Source organism: Stegodyphus dumicola, chromosome 5 (assembly GCF_044657685.1).
Source record: "Stegodyphus dumicola isolate Sdum_Otavi_A_Nest chromosome 5, ASM4465768v1".
In the NCBI taxonomy this organism is placed as follows: domain Eukaryota; kingdom Metazoa; phylum Arthropoda; class Arachnida; order Araneae; family Eresidae; genus Stegodyphus; species Stegodyphus dumicola.
In genome coordinates this window covers 1,336,058-1,354,523 of record NC_140772.1, presented here as the reverse complement: position 1 = coordinate 1,354,523, position 18,466 = coordinate 1,336,058, and the positions used below count along the sequence as shown (strand labels likewise).

General features: G+C 35.3%; 1 protein-coding gene and 1 long non-coding RNA gene across 11 annotated transcripts in view; one reads left to right on the top strand and one right to left on the bottom strand.

Moving 5' to 3' along the window:
* LOC146997006 (uncharacterized) overlaps nt 1-18,466 on the bottom strand; it is a 159,354-nt gene that overhangs the window by 100,971 nt on the left and 39,917 nt on the right. Inside the window, exon 1 of one of the 8 annotated variants that reach the window (XM_085816424.1) lies at nt 3,143-3,417. The exons of the other annotated variants lie outside the window; for them this stretch is intronic. The gene's annotated coding sequence lies outside the window, so the exon portion shown is untranslated. Of the gene's footprint in view, nt 1-3,142; nt 3,418-18,466 lie in introns of those variants that run through there. 8 annotated transcript variants of the gene reach the window in all.
* LOC146997007 (uncharacterized) overlaps nt 1-18,466 on the top strand; it is an 81,511-nt gene that overhangs the window by 33,218 nt on the left and 29,827 nt on the right. Inside the window, exon 4 of one of the 3 annotated variants that reach the window (XR_015041055.1) lies at nt 4,684-4,923. The exons of the other annotated variants lie outside the window; for them this stretch is intronic. This is a non-coding gene — a long non-coding RNA (uncharacterized LOC146997007). The remainder of the gene's footprint in view (nt 1-4,683; nt 4,924-18,466) is intronic. 3 annotated transcript variants of the gene reach the window in all.

Below are 18,466 nucleotides of genomic sequence, written 5' to 3'. Positions count from 1 at the left end.
CGAGTAGCTTTCACTTAAAGATATTTTTTAGCCAGTGTTGATTCAAATCCTAATTTAACAGATGTGGTCAAATTACAGTACTTAAAATCTGAGCTAAGAGGAGATGCTAATCGTATTGTTCAGTCAATATCCATAGTTGACTCTAATTATAAATTAGCCTTTTCATTACTAGAAGAAAGGTTCTCTAATCACCACGAACAAGTGTATGTTCATCTGAAACGATTTATGAATATGCATCCTACGCAAAATGAGTCTGCGTCAGCAACATTAAATGTAATTGACATTTAGAGACTCTTTCACTGAACTGTGTTATCTTCAGTACAGTGGCTTTGTTTTGTATTAGCTGAGAAATACTTGGCGACAGAGCAGAATCTTGTCTAATAGCGCATGCGCCACTAGAATCGCCGCTGAAATATATTTTCGATAAACTTGATTCTTGTTGTACACATTCGGAGTTGCGAATCATATGTTACTCTGTAAGAAAGAAAGCTAGCGCTAGACTGTCGCCATGGAAAATAAATGTATTGAAAGTAAAAGTGTTATTTTCTGTAATGTGTGTGTGGTGTTATTTTATTGCGATATATAGCTATTGACGAGAAATAGAATAATTCAATTCACCAAACACACTTGAATTGAATTATTCTATTTCTCATGAATAGCTATATATCACAATAAAATAACACCACACACATTACAGAAAATAACACTTTTACTTTCAATACATTTATTTACCATAGTGACACTCTGGCACTACGTTTCTTTCTTACAGCGTAACATACGAATCGCAACTCCGAATGTACGTTTTTCTGCTCATATCTCCTTTAGTGACATTTTAATAAGCAAAAGTCAATAAACAAATAAAGAGCTTCAGAAAGGGGGAGGGTACTTAAACTTTTGTTTCTACAGAACTTCAATCTGAAAGTATCCTAGTAATCCTTCGTTTCACAAAACCAAAAGTAATATCACAGTCTCATAACCTTCATTAGCTGTTCCGGCTCTGACTTACTGAGTTGGATCTTTTAATTTCTTATTTAACTACTTTTATTAAATTTCAGTTTACAATATAAAATTAGTTAAATTTTTACAAAATGTAAAATAATTACACTGCTCACTTTAAAACTATGATTTTTAATCAAAAATTTGTTAAATTTCTACAAAGTATAAAATAGATAATAAAAATATGTTAATTCCAAATTCAGGCTTCCAAGTGCCTATATGTTCGGGTGGAGGACTATGTTATCCAAAATTTAATGACTATAGGCAACATTGTTTTTCAACAATGCGTAAACATACATATGTTCATGCAAATTATCATTATTTAGTTTCATGAAATATGATACAGGGTGATAATATTTGGTGACAACAATTAGAAAAGTGCTTCGGACATTTAAAGTGATTTGACACAAAATTCCATTTTGAAACTAATAGCCCTTCTGGGGTAATTCACATTTGTGCTTTAGAAAAAATTATAAAATTAAAAATATTAAAATAAAAGCTGAAAGATTTCAAATTTTATATTACACCCAAAGGGAATTCTTTTAATGTTTTGTGTGTTACCTTTAATTCTCAAATAGCCTGTTCTTCGTACATAAATCACATAAAATTCAAGTAAACAGCTATATAAAAAAAATATTTAAAAAAGGCCTATCTTCAAAATTTCCAATAGCCTTGCGTGCTAGAGGTAAAGAAATTTTTTTCCCATACAGCAATACCATTGCTCACTTTTATTCCATTATAACTGATGAAGTCACTTCAAATAATAAGGAAACTTTATGATGGTGTACAAGATGATTTGTGAACAGTCAAAAAATATTAGATAAGAAAGACATCCTACATTTTCTCAGACTAGCTAAGATTACAGGTCCACTCAATAATAATTCTATAATCTCAATAATTTCAAAATCCGGGTTAGATGGTAGCAACATTAGCTATGAGTTATGATGGAGCAGGTAACGTGATAAAAAAGGGAATTGGAGCTCAGATTAAAGCTTTTGCTCCAAAAGCAATCCATATGCACTGCACTTCTCATTACATGAATCTTGTGTTCATATACTCATGCAACATTTCTGAAATTCACAATATGCTGAACAAACTTTAAAAAAAATATTCAAATCGGCAAAAAATATTAGACCTTTTCCGGACAAGATAGATAGCCTATACGGCATTGAGGCGTACCGCCACTTCTATCACAGCTTTTCCGATATCACCGAATTTAAAGGATCCGAAATTCGATCGAAAGCAAGTCTATCGAAATACTGTTCATTGTGATTCTGTGTTTTGTTAATACAAAGCTGCATTTTAGCAGTACCTTAACTTGTCTAGCTCATTTTCCAACTAAAATCTCAGTTTTTCAAATTTAGAAAAGATTGTATATCACCGTTTTGCATCAGTTTGCGCTGATCATGTAAATGAAATTTGTGACATATAAAGATGATTTACCCTATCCGGTAACACATCGACGTATTTTCACTTAAAAAAACATCAGAGAATTGCACAATATCGGCAATGTGCATCTTCCTTTGTTCAAGTACACATTGATGTAAAAAAGTCAAAGGAAATTGACAAAAATCCAGTTTTTCTTACTCTTGTAAAAAGCGCCAAATAAGTGGGCGATTCTGCACTTCACACCCTAATTTTATATTTGCTGCGTTGTTTCAAACAGAGGATTAAACCAATTGTTTCCTTTTCCTAATATACTGTGAAAGCATCGATTTATCCGTTTATAGTTATATTTATAGTAAATTAATTGAATTCTGCTGCTATGCTCAACGATATATATAGTTAACAAAATAGCTCTAGACAAACGTTACGCAAATCAAACGACGCCAACTGTACTTTTAAATACGATGAAAATAAAATTAATAATCATGTACATACTAATGAGTGGATGAACTTTCGTTAAGTAACAATTACTGATGTAAAAAATTAAACACAAATATTAACACTTAATTAAATAGATAACCAATAGAATAGACTGATGCAATACATTAAAAGAATTTAACTACAGTTTATTATGAAAAACTTAATGCAGATAATTTAATTTTCATCAACAAAGATTTAACCGGGACATTGGTAGTACCGACAAACCGAGTGAAGTGCTAAAAAATAAATAAAACAATATAAATACGCAAATATACATTACCTGGAGCTGAAAGGCTCGGACTCCATTTCAGAAATTTTTATTTTTATTACACAAGTAAATTACAATATATATACTACAATACAAAAATTTTAATGGCAAGAAAAAAAGTATTTATTACAAAGATTATTTACAAAAATATTATATACAAATGTTAATAGTTAGTAAGAAAAATTAGTATTTATATACAAATGTTAGTAAGGTTAGTTATGTACGAAGATATTAAAGCTTAAATATCTGAAAAAGAATTAGAAAATTATATAAAAAAATATATCAAATACAAAGATAAAATATCTGAAAAAGGAATTAGAAAATTTATAAAAAATATATCAAATACAAAAATATTAAAGATTCTTAAAAAGAATTAGAAAATTATATTAAAAAAAATCAAAAATACAAAGATATTTAAGATTAAATATCTTAAAAAGAATTAGAAAATTATACAAAAAATATATCAAACAGAAAGCTATTAAAGATCTTAAAAAGAATTAGAAAATTAGATCAAATTAGACAATGAAAAATATATAGAGAATTTATAATCGCAAGAATAGCACCTAGATCCAACAAAGTTAAAGTCTAGTATGAGCTAAGGCTCCTCTAAACCTTAGCAGGGGGGGCCCAAGAGCGATGCGTAGTGCAGGGAGAAAATTATGCCACCTGCGCATGACGTCATGTGGGTGACAGTCGTTAGTTCTCGGCGTTTGTTTACATTCGTTGCATTTGATCTGGGATACATTTGATTTGTGTTGTTAATTTGCTTTTATACCTAGTCGGAAATGGCAAGTTGTGTTATAGCGTTGTGTCAGAATTATAGAAGGAAAACTAAAAGTCAAGGCATCACATACCATCGTTTTCCAAGTAATCGTAAATTATGGACTATTCGCTGCAAAAGAGCAGATAATTTCAACATCGAAAATGCCAGAATATGTGCTATTCATTTTATCATAATTTTCCTTTTATGAAGGAGACTTATAGCGAGATATTTAATCTCAGTGTCGTGTTTACCAATAGTGACTACCTGAATGATTAGTTGATAAATTCGCTTATCCAAGTTAATTCACATGTTTTGGTTACTTTCTTTACATCCCAAAAGTAATTCTATGTATTGAAGCAATGTCTGGGTTAAGCATTGAGAACTAAGTAAACTGATACATGCTTCAGAAGAAAGAACAATTTCTCGACCACACTATGATGCAAACATCGATGAGCGAGCAACATATTTCCTTCAATGTTGTTTAACTGATGCATATGTCTGATGTAATTTAATTGATATAACTAAGTGAACTTACACATAGCTGACTCTGAAGGAAAACAAATCTGTGTATAATGCTAGAATACAAATAGCGAAAGAGTAAGTAGATACTCTTCAGTGTTATTTAACTGCTGCATATGTTTTAATTTTGATTCCATATAACTTGTTTTTAATTATAAGAGAAAGAAAAATAATTTAATATTGAACACATATTTTGAGTATAACAAAAGTATTTTAAGAAACAACCTGATAAAAATACATTAGTAATTAAAAATATTTAATTTGTGTACAGGCTGAATTGAAACTAAGATGTGGTGGTGTATTTAATTATGGCAAAGCACACTAGGGCTATCTGCGTAATAGGTGTGATGCCTTCTTGGAGGACTTTCTCAGGTAAACTGGCTCGTATACACATTACACATGAGGAAAACCACGAAAACGCCCATGCAGCCAGCCCGTTCGCGGGATTCGGACCGAACTACCAGTGTTCAGCGACTTTACCGCTCAGCTGCTGGTGGGCTGAAACTAAGATGTATGGCAAGTTTATTATTATTATTATTATGCGTATATGTCTAAGAAAATGTATTTTAATTGTTCCATTTTTAATGTATGGAAGGAAGAATAGGATGCCGATATCGAAGATTATTTACTATAGCAAATAATCACGTCAGGATAAATGTTATATAGAAATCTTGGGAGTGTAAGGGGTTATAAGAGTACTTTTAGATTATACTGAAAAAATATGCACTTCTGCTAAAATCTGAAGTGAATCAGTATGAAGTGACTTTTCACTTTAAAAAGAATGTGATAAGTATACTATTTAAAAGTATAATGACGGATATTAAGAAATTTGTACAATTTTATGGTATTTAAATATGAATTTGTTAAGTCAAATCTTTTTATATATATTTTTGCTTGAGATATGTAAATTAAACTGAAAATCACGATCATATCTTTCTCATGGAATGTCAAAGTTCATTTGTATTAAAAAAAGTGCATGAGCAATGAAAATAAATAGAACAATACTTTTTTATTATGTTTTTACCATGGTCTTAGCAGTTATGCCATCATGTGTTCTGTTCAACAAAATTTATTTAGTGCAAACAATACTACGAAAAAATATTGAAAAATACCTTGTTTTACAATATTTATTTCCCTTAGTTAACTTAAATATCGTTTTTCATTTTCTAAGGCTTCCCTTTACGAAAAGAATTTAATGTTTATAATTATTTTCAGCATTCGTACGAATTCTATGCATAAAATAAACATTTTCTTTAACAAAATACTTAATCGGAAAGTATATACCCGGTATTTCCGGTGTATCTACCACATATAAAATGATCATTTTGCTTTAGTTTACATTTTTTCCATTACCAAAATCATGTAGCAGACGCGTCGGCCGATGCGTCCTGTCTCCCGGGTGACGTCACTACCAGCAACCAATGGCACGCTTTTTCCGTTCCTGGCCTAACCTTAGTATATTAAAGAACCTTGAAACCTTAGTATAGCCTTAGTATCATCCTTGAACCGGCAGGTTCGTTTCAACGGGCGCCTGGACGGAAGGGTCCTATCCCGATCGAGGGTGCGTCACTTTTCGAACTTTGTGAGCATAGTTGTTCGGCAGAGTGATTATGGGTCTGTAGGCAGAGTGAATGATAAGCAATAGATGACATACAGTCCAGTTGAAAGATAATTTGACGATACCTGCACTTGGGGAGAAGTATTCGGAGGCTAACTCCTAGGTTGAAAGTCGCTGCGCTGAGGCATAGAGGGCGGCGTCGATGGGCGGAGAGAAATCTTGAAACCTTTAGGTCATGTGGGTGGTGATGTCCAATGGGAGCAAAAGTTGGAATTTGGAAATAGAGCTGAGGGGTCTCATGCAAGCAGGTGTATTTTAATCACAGGTTAACGATAAATTCAAGAGTTTTTTTTTTTTTTTTTTTTTTTTAGTTAAAGATGTTGGCTTCCTCACATATTGTAAATAGAATTAATAGTTTTCCCATGGGTGTATCTGCTGCTTTTAATTGGTGTAAGTTATTTTTGAGAGTAGAAAAGAATTTAAATATGTTATTGTGGCCGAAAATATTATTGAGTTCTTTTAGTGTGGAGAAAATGTCGGTGAAAATGTTCGCGTTAGATGTAGTGTTGGGTGTCTGGTTTCTAGTGTCTTGTGTATTGTTGGAAGTGACTTGTGCGTATGTTCTGCCTTGTGTGAAATTTGGGGTGCTATTGCTTTGTGTAAAAGTGTGTTTTGGTGAGTTATTTGTATTTCTGTTTTTGGGGAATTTCTCGCAACCGCGGTAGGAAGCTGGATGATTTTTTTGGCAGTTTGCGCATGTGGGGTTATCTAATTTACCTTGTGTTGGGCAGTCTGTTGTTTTATGTTGTTGTGCGCATTTAACACACCTAGGTAAGAAGAAACAATTGTCTGATGAGTGATTAAAGCGTTGGCAGTTGTGGCATTGTGGTGTAATGTTTTTGTTGATGTATTTTTCAATTGTGATAATGAACATACCTAGGTGTGTTTCACTGTAGATTTTGTCGATGTTTGGTGTTGGCATGAGTTGTATCTGAAATAGTGGCATGGGTTGTTTGGTTTTGAATCTTGTGAGTTGTACTACTTTGTGTACATTGTATCCGAGGTGTGTGAGTTCCGTGGAAATTTCATGTGTGTCAGTGGTAATGGGTAAGCCTCGGATAACTACTTTAATTGGGCGTTTGTGCTTGGGTGTAATGATATAATGTTCGATGTTATGTTTTTGTAAGTCTGTGGTGAGTTGTCTGTGATCATCTGTTGTTGATGGTAGTAACTTGAGATATTCTCCACTTATTTTGGCGTAAAATGTAGCATTAGTCAGTGTAGCGAGTATCTTGATGCACTGGTTGTGTGTGGCGCCATCTATCGGCTTAACCATAATTGGTGTAGGTGTGCTATATTGGGGAAGTCTTGTATCTGGTGTTTGCGAGCTGTTAGTTTGTGTTGTGGGTTGGGTGGAATGAGTGTCAGGTTGCGAGAGTGCTGTGTAGCTGTTTTGGGTGGGTATACTGTTGGGTGCAACATTTACGGGTACCTTAGCAGTTTTGTGTGGTTTTTTGAATCCTTCCGTGTCGTCGTCACTGACTGAATTATCACGTGGTTTGCGTTTCTGTTGTGTGATTGGCTGTGTAATGCTTGCATGGGAAAGAGCAATAGTCAACTTACCCCTCAGCTGATCCAGCAGAGTCTTCTTCTTTTCTATCTCCTTTTTCAGAATGTCCGAATGATAGTCCGTGTCCGTGACTGGTCTGTTGGCCGATAAGTACCGGATGGTTCCGTAATAGGTAGTAATGCTCCTTTCTACTTCAACGATTTCTTGTCGGAGTGTAGCAATTTCCAGCTCCGTAAGAACGTGACCAGCATTGTCCTGGTCCATATCAGTGGCCGTCGCATTCGAGGTGTCCGCAACAGGATCCATACCTTTATCCGGTGGAACCGCTTCGCTACGGGGAGTCTGCTTAGTACGAGCCATATCGAGAGGTCACGATTTCGTTAAAACGAGAAAATGTGTATAGCCTTAGTATGAGCCGTAAAGCTTTTGCACTTCGTCGCGAAGTCAGTGGCGAACGGTCATGTGCCCTTTCTAGCCAATCAGAAAAATCAGTTAAAAATTACACTAAAATTTCATTGGATGGATTTGCACCGTTTGCTAATTGTAAATTTCGGCCCCCTCCCAGACCCGAAGCACTTGGCGACATAAAGTTCGAGCGTTTTCACTCTGCTCTTGTTAACAACCACTGATCAAGGAAACGTCGATGCTTGTCAAAATTCATGATGTAACCCCTCACAAAATTGATTCTGGCCCTTTTTTGACACAAAAAAATTTACTAAATTAAGTCCTTCAGTGTTTTTACCTTTTTTTCACTGTAGAAGGCAGTTACTCTTGTTAAATTTAACATTTGGCACTAAATTTTACCTCTTTGCGGAACCCTCTTTTTGGCGATAAAAATAATTCTTTGATGATGTGGGGATAAAGGCATTGGTCATTGCAAATTCGAATCCTTTGTTACCATTTCAATTAATGCTGGTGATTTTTTTAGTCTAAAACAAACACTTCGCTTCCGAAAACTGTCAGATTTAAATTGAAATGAGTTTCACTTCAGTTTTAGACAAACGAAATAATTTGACTAGCTACTCGGGAGAGGCGGGATATCTTATTGTAGCAAGTACGGTTATATAAATGGCAGGGAAAACTTTCTACTACCACCTTGCAATAAACTTTCATTTAAACCTCAGGACCCCGTAATATTTACACAAATTTTGTGGGACTCCATAAGTATTGCGCAAATAAGACACACGCGTGAGTGAAACTCTCAATTTTTTTCACTTGTACTGTAATATACTATTGCAGTTTCAGGTCATTCCCTTTAATTTCTAATTTTAAGACATAGAACGATGTGAAATTTTTAAATATGTAACAAACGAAATGACAGCTTCACGTGCAAAGCAAGGAAAATGAACGTTTATATTATAAAAAGAATGCGTCGAAACGTTTTCGTTTTTCCCTTTGTCTGTATTGTCTAGCTTTTTTTTATTTTCAGATACATTGTGTAAAAATATTTGATAACTGTAAAATTATTATATTAAGTTAAAGAAATATCAAAACTGCTAAAATTTTGGCAACATCCTACTGCAGGTCCCGCGACCAACACGGGAGTCGTGACCTACAGTTTAAGAAACCCTGTTCTAGGTAAAATCCTAGTATACGGAACAGCATTTGACGCGACTTTAAAAATCGTCGCCAACACCAAAATGACACATAATGCCGCCGAATCCCGTATGTACTGCAAACTAGAATTAAAACGTGTTCTCTCTCTCACACACACACATACCATATCCATATATATATATATATATATATATATATATAATGAAATTCCGACTTTTCCAGATTTTCCAGGTGTGTTTTGAGAAAATTCCAGTCTATTCGCATAGTGCGTGTTGGCTGCGCTGAGAAGTAAATTAATTATAGTACCATTTGTAAACACAAAAGTTTGTCAATTGCATCAGAGGCATTATATAATAAAATCCTGAAAGAATTACTATTATAGCTATAATAGGAGCTGTTTTCTCCACTGAAGATTGAGATTAGAATCTGCCCGATCTGGATTAAAAAACGAGTTTTTTTGCAGACATTTTGCAGCTAAACGAAATAAATAAATCTATTTAATGATATTTTAAAATAAATTCAGGTATTTTATATTTATTTAGCAGCATACATAAACAAAAATATGTGCATTAAATTTCCTGATAGTATGTCATCATACTGCTAGATTTAGTTTCAGAATTATGCCAGAGAAATTTGCCTAAATTTGAAAGTATTGTTAACTAATAATAAATAAATTTAGAGGATTTAAACATTAAATGCTATAAATAACATTAAAATGAAGTTAATTACTTAAAAATTGAATTACCATAATCAATGATATTTTGGCGAATATAGTCAGATTAAACGATTACTATTTTTACTGACTGATTACGATTTTTTATTTTACTGCAAAATGAAAAATAAGGCATTTATTAAAATGAAAAAAAAAAAAAAAGTTTAAAAGATTTTGCGATAAAATCCTAGTCTTTGCTACGGCCTTGGTAGAATTTTGAAAACTGCCGCCAACACCAAAATGACCGGTTTACTGCCCAACATCTTCTTAAACAGAGACTAAGAGACAGAAAAAGGTAACTGTTGTTACTGCTCATCATAATATCACTAAATCCTGCGTGTACCGTACATGGAGGTTAGAATAAACTAAATATGTATTGTTAAGATAAAAAAAACTTCTCTGCAACAGAAATGGCTCCGTCTCAACGTTGAGGGAAACAGCTCCGTATGCGCGAAATATCTGTCGCCGGAGCTCGCGAAATTCAAAGGTCAAGTTTATCAAGAGTACATAAAACGAATATCGTTTTAAATTTCCTTTAAAGGAAAAGAAAATAATTTTTGTGCGAGTAAATTAATTAATAGATTAGCTATTTTGAGCAAAAAAAAGTATGAAAATCCGAGTATAAATTATCACGAAAGTCTAAGAACATCGCGGAAAGGGAAATTCTGGCCGTCAGGTTCCGTCGCCAAATCCCCTTGGCATTCTTTTTCCTTGGCGAGTTTTTCCCTCCGCTTTCTACCGACACTCTAGCAAACTGATTTACATTACGTCTATGGAACCTTTCTTTCTTTACATAGACATTCTTACATTAGATCAGAGTCCATGGTACCGTATATTAGGATTAAACCGATTTTGTTGCATACGAGAATGGAAAAGTATTTTCTTCAGTTCAACATAATCTGCACAAGCGAGTCTTTAGGATTCTCGCGGTTCGAAAACTTGCTTTGCCTTTCTAAAAGACAATGCGAAAATTGGCTCTACGCCAGCTGGCCGAATGACACTCATCCGATACATAAGTCGCCAACAAAGTGATCGTTTCCAACATTGGCGCAAAACTCGCTTTTTGGAGGATCACCGTATGACATAGCAAGCCCCGGCACTGCGACCTGCATCACAGCCAGCACCACCGGCCCAGGCTCTAGCCCCAACTCCTGAGGACTGCAGCTGTACCGACACTCTCCGTTGAGTATTCCAGATCTCATCTGAGTTCGGAATCGACCACAAAACCTTACTACAAGCCTTCAGAAATGCCCTGCCTCAGCTACGGACAGTCTCCACCGGACCTGAGCGAGCATTTTTTATCTACGAGGCCTACGTTGGACTCCTCAACTAAACCAGCACGTTCAACGATCCAAATAGAGATGAAGAGCTACTGATTTCGTTCTGGAATGCCAACGGAATAAAGAACAAGATCCACGAAGTCCGGGATTTTATTAATGAGCACCACATGGACCTCTTCCTCGTACAGGATTGTACATCTGGTTGAGGGACTTAGCGCGAACATCGCGAATTATGTTATGCTACCGAAATGATAGAGAGGTATGCATCAGTGACACTGTTCGTGCTGGTGGCGGTACTAGCATATATGTAAAACGCTCATTAAAGCATTCTAGAATACCCACGCCACCACTGGAGGCCCTAGAAGCGACAATTATTCAAATTCATATTCAAAATTCCCCCCCCCCAATAGCAGTAGCGTCCTGCTATATGCCTCCGAGACAGGGACCTGCCTTTCTCTCTGATCTCAGAAAATTAAGTGGTGTAGCAAATAACCTGATTATCGCAGGAGACTTAAATGCCCGTCATAGAAGTTGGGATTGTGTCAATGCCAACAACTATGGCGATAAACTCAAAATTTGAGCTCAGGACGCCCGTACCCAAATTATAGCGCCGAACTCACCTACCCATTACCAGTTTCCTGGGGGGTTAGGTGCTCCTTCCATTATTGATTTGGCTTTATTTAAAAATATTCCATTAGATTATTCGATCAAAGTGATTCCGGAATTGTCCTCTGACCATTATCCGGTTCACCTCACCCTTAAAACTACCAAAATCAATCAAAATTTACCGGCGCAAGTCTCGACTAACTGGGACAACTTTCGGTATGTTTTGGAAAATAGTATTCTCCCCCCTATCAAAATTAACGATAATCAGGAGGTTGACTTAGCCATTGACAGGCTCAACCAAACCCTGGGAAGTGCGTTCACGGCTGCTTCCAAACCCAAATTCAGGCCTAATCACTATAAATTACCTGACTTCATTAAGGATAAAATCAAAATTAAAAACCGTCTTCGCAGAGATTGGCAAAACACACTTTTAGAATCCTTTCGAGTACAACTGCGAAGAATCCAGAATGAGAGCAAGTCTGACATTAAAAAGTACGCAGATGATAAATACTCAAATTATCTTAAGTCCTTAAAGACTTCTGACAATAGCCTTTGGGTTGCTAGCGCACGGCTTCGCAAACCTAAACATGACATTCCCCCCCTAATGAGCACGGTCAATGACCGGATGGCATTAACAGATACTGAGAAGGCTGAACGCATAGCGGACAGTCTTCAAACACAATTCTCATTAAACACTGGACTCATGTTCGATACCTGTGCAACGCACACGCATGAAGTCCAACACCAAGTTGAAGAATTTCTCTCCTCAGATACACATTCTGAGGAACCCATTACCACAACCATGACTGAGATTTCTGCAATTGTCAAAAATCTCACCCCTGCAAAAGCACCTGGCCTTGATAGGATTTCTAATCGCATGATTAAAAATTTGCCTATTAAATTCATATTTTACCTAGCAGTTTTGATTAACTCAATGCTAAGGTTAAAATATTATCCTAATAGCTGGAAGAATGCTTTAGTCATTCCTATTCTAAAACCTGGTATGGACCCAAAGTCCCTCAAAATTACAGACCGATCAGCCTCCTGTCTTCACTTAGTAAAATCTACGAAGCTATACTGCTTAGATACCTGAATGATTTCTGCCGAAACCGAAATATTATTATTCCTCAACAATTCGGTTTTCGCGCAAAACACTCAACTCAGACCCAGCTACTGAGGGTAGTAGAAATCATTCACACAGGATCTCGCAGTGGAAAGCCTACAACTATAGTCTATTTAGACGTAGCAAAGGCTTTCGACAGGTGTTGGCATATCGGAATTTTATTCAAGCTCATGCGACTTGAAATTTCGGCTGATTTCGTGCACATAATGCACTCTTACCTCAATAATCGTACCTTTTCTGTCAAAGTTAAATATTCTGTTTCTTCTCCTCGGCCTATCCTGGCGGGGGTGCCTCAGGGAGGAATTCTTAGCGCTACGCTCTTCAACTTGTATGTAAATGACATACCACAATCACCAAGTGTCGATCTAGCCCTTTGTGCGGACGACACAGCCATCATTTCTCAGCAGCCAACACTTAACGCCACTCTCAATCACCTTCAACTTTATTTAACAGACTTGGAGTCCTGGCTCATTACCTGGAAAATCAAAATTAACGTCGCAAAAAGTGCCGCCACCGTTTTCTTTTCCAGAAAGAGGAACGTCCATAGTCAACTCCAACCACTCAGGTTATTTGAAGAGGAGATACCCTGGGTGGATTCCTATAAATATCTGGGAGTTTATCTAGATGCGAAGCTGCTCTGGAGTACCCATATCAACTATACAATAGCCAAAGCAAGAACTGTCAGAACCCAACTAATGTCACTTATCAACCGAACCAGCAACCTCTCTCTCAGCAACAAGATCCTCCTTTATCGCAGTACCATCCTTCCCATCCTCACCTATGCAGCTATCATCTGGTCAACCGCAGCCAACAGCCACCTAAAGAAACTCCAAGTATTCCAGAGCGTCACGCTTCGCATACTCACCAATGCTCATTATTTCGTCCGGAATGAAGTGCTCCATAACGATCTCAAAATTTTACCCCTAGATGCCTTTTTTCGGCAAAATTCGGCCAAGTTTTTCAATAGACTTTCTCAGATTGAAAACCCAGTCTTGCATTCACTTCCTGCCTATAATCCAGCAGAGCCCAGCTCTGCTGTGTGTGTGTATGTGTGTATTTAATTATGGCAAAGCGCACTAGGGCTATCTGCCTAAGGGGAGGGATGCCTTTCGTGGAGGACTTTCTAAGGGAAACTGGCTCGTATACACGTTACACATGAGGAAAACCACGAAAAACGCCCATGCAGCCAGCCCGTTCGCGGGATTCGAACCTCGGAACGAACTACCAGTGTTCAGCGTCTTTACCGCTCGGCCGCTGGTGGGCCCCAGCTCTGCTAAGCGACCTAAGAGCGTTCTTGATAGAACATTTAACATCTTTCCTAGGAAGCCAAAGCGGAGGTGCTTGCTTGACTAGGAATTCTTTCTAATCTTAAACTTTAAACTTTAACCAGCACTTCACGGGCCTAACCCGGCGACCCTTAACTAACTCTCCTTTTTACATCACTGCCCGCCGGATCTAATCTGGCCTCGTTCATCGCGACCTACAGCTGTACCACTAAACATGACCTCCCCCCATTTATCAGGACCTCACCTTTTCATTTTTCACGGACCAGACTTATAGCATTAAAGTTAACTTTAAAAATAAGCAATATTAAACATCAACTTATTAAACTAATTTAACTTCTAGTAAAATTTCGTTAAATTTGAGACTTAAATAATCCTGCAATAAATTATCTTTAATTTAATCATTCCTGCAGACCACCTTTTACTTAAATTTAAGTTCCAATTCCTTATTTGGTGGCAACAGTTTGAAAAGTGAAACGGACATTTATAGTGATCCAACGCAAAATCGCAAAGCGAAAACAATAGTTCTTCAGGGACAAAGCCCCTATGGGCTAATTGTCTCCAGCGCGCGAGACTGTATATCGGAAATTCTAAAGATAGGCTCATTTTAAAAATTATTTTGCGATAGTGCCGTTGAATTGAATTTTATGGTTAAGTGCGAAGAATATGATATTTAATAAATAAAGGTAACACACAAAACGTTAAAAAAAAACGGCTGTGTGGCCGTAATGTAAAATCTGAATTTTTTATTACAGTCTCTCTTTCTTACGGAATTAAAAATCTGATGTGTACACCATGACTTCCTTGTATTGGAATATTAAATTATACGCATTTTTTCTTGCATTTCATTTAAACTTATTGGATTGAATTAAATCTACTTCGCCGACAGCGCATAAACCACAATAGAATAAATGCATTCTTTAAAATTAACTCTAGTATTTGTTTACCATAGCGACACTCTGGCGCTAGGTTCACTTAACAGTATTAATAATTATATAACAGTTAACTTATATAATAATTTTATAACGGAAACTAAGTTAACTGTTATATAATCCAATAATTATATAACAGTTAACTCATATATTTCGTTCATATTATAACTCATAATGCACAAAATTTATATCATTTAAAGAATAGAATTATCTAATCGTTGCCACATGTTCTATTCAAATACTATAATAAAGCTAGAATGATGTATAAAAGAAATTAAGCAAAAAAAAAAAAAAAAAAAGAAAAGAAAAGAAATAGTTTTTCACAGACGATTGAGTGTTTCTCATTTAATTAATTCAGTTCTCACTTCGCGAGAAGGCAAAAATACATAAAAACTCAAAATATCTATATTAAAAATTACGAAGTAAATTTTAAACGCTTATTTCCTCGAAAAAATTCCAGAAAGGATTAAGCATGATTTAAATAATAAATGAAGGCGTTATCTTTGTTGTTGCGAAGCTAAGTTTCTCTAGATTGGCAACAAATCCACTAGTCTCCTGTTTCAAATGTAAACATCAAATGGCCGCCATTAAAAAAAGCTTAGCGGCAATTAAATAACTTTAAAATTGCTGATAATTCTAAAAATATTGCACACAGATTTACTAAAGGCATAAAATCCTTAACCGGAAGATAAAAACAACATAATTCAATTATTTTTAAAGCAAAAAATGTACAATTTACAAACATATAAGAGTAAAGAAACTGAGATTACTGAGCCGGGTAACATAGTGGATATATATATAAATATACGTTTGGTGCGGCCGATTGCACCAAAATACGAGGTGCACATCTAAATGTTATAGCAGTCCTATATACAAGATTTCAACGTTCTGAGGCTACTCGTTTTTGAGTTATGCGAGATACGTACGTACGCATGCACGTACGTACATACGTTCGTACAGACGCGACGAAAAATTCTCTTCAAAATTAATTTTAAAGCAGTTTTATAATTTTTTTGAAGGAAAAGAGTATTTTATTCTGTCCTCACGTACAGATATCGCGCAAAAACATCGTTAAATTGCATTCGATAGCGGTCAAAATGGATATTTTCGTTGAAATATGCTGCCTGAAACTTTTCGCGATTACAATACTTCCTTTTTACTTCGTACAAGGAAGTAAAAAGGGCTTGCAAAAAATTCTTACACAGTATTTTATTATTAATACTCTAACATGTTTTACTTCATCAGAAGCATTTAAGCCTTATACATTGACGAGAGAATATAGCCTCTGAACATAAACAACGTGTTCCAAAATTGTATTTCTAGAACTTTTTTTTTTGTTTTTCACTCCAGTCTGATAAAGGAAATGGCAATTTGTTATCATTATATTCCTAAAATATTTTCTAAATTTATTAGTTCTTGAGAATAAATAACGCTAAGTGCGGTGATTTTAATGAACTAAACAATTACATTCTGCTTGACATCATCCTTTTTAACGGAGCTTTTACCTTATAAAACTATTTGAAAATCTGTAGCATCAATAACGTTTAACTTTTTAAATTACAATTTATTGTTTTTAGATAAGATAAATGTAAACGATTTCGTAAAAGGAAAACAGAATTTCCAAGTAAAAGTGATTATTACTCCTGATTTTATTTCTAGGAATCAGGCAAACAAAAATATTTATGGGAAAAAAGATGTTTTTTTTAATTATAAATCTGAAAGCTTTTAGATTTTACATTACGCCCTAAGGTGCGCTTTTTTAAAGTTTTGTGTGTCACCGTTATTTATTAAATAAATTTTCTTCGCACTTAAACCATAAATTCAACAACAATAACGCAAAATAATTTTAAAATGAGCATATCTTTAGAATTTCCGATACACAGTCTCGCGCGCTGGAGATGAAAGTGCTCCCCCCTCTCCCTATAGTGTTGCCATTGCTCGCTTTGAAATCGTTCAGTTATTAATCAAAAATTCGTTAAAGTGTTGTAAAATATGAAATCGATAATAAAATGAATTTTAAATCCCAAATTAGGGCTTCTAGATGCCCATATTCGAGGGAGGATTACGTTATTCAAAATTAGATGGCTCTAGGTACCGTTGTTTGAAGACAGAGCGAGAAACATACACACATTTATGTAAATTCTTTATTATATAATTTATTTAAATGTAACGCAGGGTGATAATATTTGGTGCCAAAAATTTGAAAAGTCAAACGAACATTTAAAGTTTTCGACGCAAAATGCCAAACGAAATTAATAGCCCTTCTGGGCTAACGCCCTTTGGGCTCAAAAAAAAAAAAAAACAGATTTTTATATTACGTCCAGAGGGGCGTTTTTTAACGTTTTGTGTGTTACCTTTATTCTTTATTAAATATCATGTTCTTACTTAAACCATAAAAATCTGTTCAATAGCAGTATCACAAAATGTTTTAAAGAGCATATTGTTGGAATTTCCGATAGACAGTCTCGTGCGCTGGAATTTTTTTTTTTTTTTTTTTTTTTGTAATAGTTTTCAGTTATGTGATTATAGTTTAGATTTCTATCATAAATTATTTGAGATAGACCGAGTTCTTCTCTTAAAAAATTAACTTTTCTCAAATGCGAATTAAATGAAAAAAAAAATCATCTGAATTGTAAAGAGCGATTAACGATTTTCAAGAAGTAAAGCTGGGATATTACAGCCACAAACACTTGTATGAATATAATAAACATGATCTTAATGCAAATTTTTGCAGAAAATTTCGCTGAATAAAATTTGTTTAAAGACATATACCATTAATTTCATGTTCAATAGACTAGCCTGTTCAAATTCATCGAATTTCTAAACCTAATTTACGTAGAAGGAAAGATTTATTTGCAGAAGTAAAAAGATAATAAAAATAATATCTATCTGTAGTTTAGAACAGTGTTTCTCTACTAGATTTACTCCAAAGACCGGTAAAATATTTCGGTACGTTCTAGCGGACCGGTAAGTTTAATAATTCGACCCATTGGCACAATTTTTGGACACATAGCTGGATATTTCGCGGACGGCAAATATTTTTTTGCGGACCGGCGGTTGAGAAACATTGGTTTAGAACACATTTTGTGTCTTGTGCTAATTAACATACGATGTCATTTTTTTTTTTTTCCTTTTGTAGTATGAAGTATATTAGCAACTGGGTGCGTAATCTAGAGGTCCAGGTTCGAGTCCCGGCGACGGCAGTGGCGGGAGACATCTGTCACCGAGCGCAGCAACGAGGGAGCGCCAAATTGATGTTACCGAATTTTAAAATGAAATGTTTTCCATTCTTGCACACAGAAATGGGCGCAAAATCTTCAGTTGTCCCCGAGCGCTCAAAACCTTAGCTACGTCTCCGGGAGAGGGCACTGCTCATTTTTCATGTCTCCTTCAAAAATCCCAAGAACTCTACACCGTTATGCAGCGAATATAC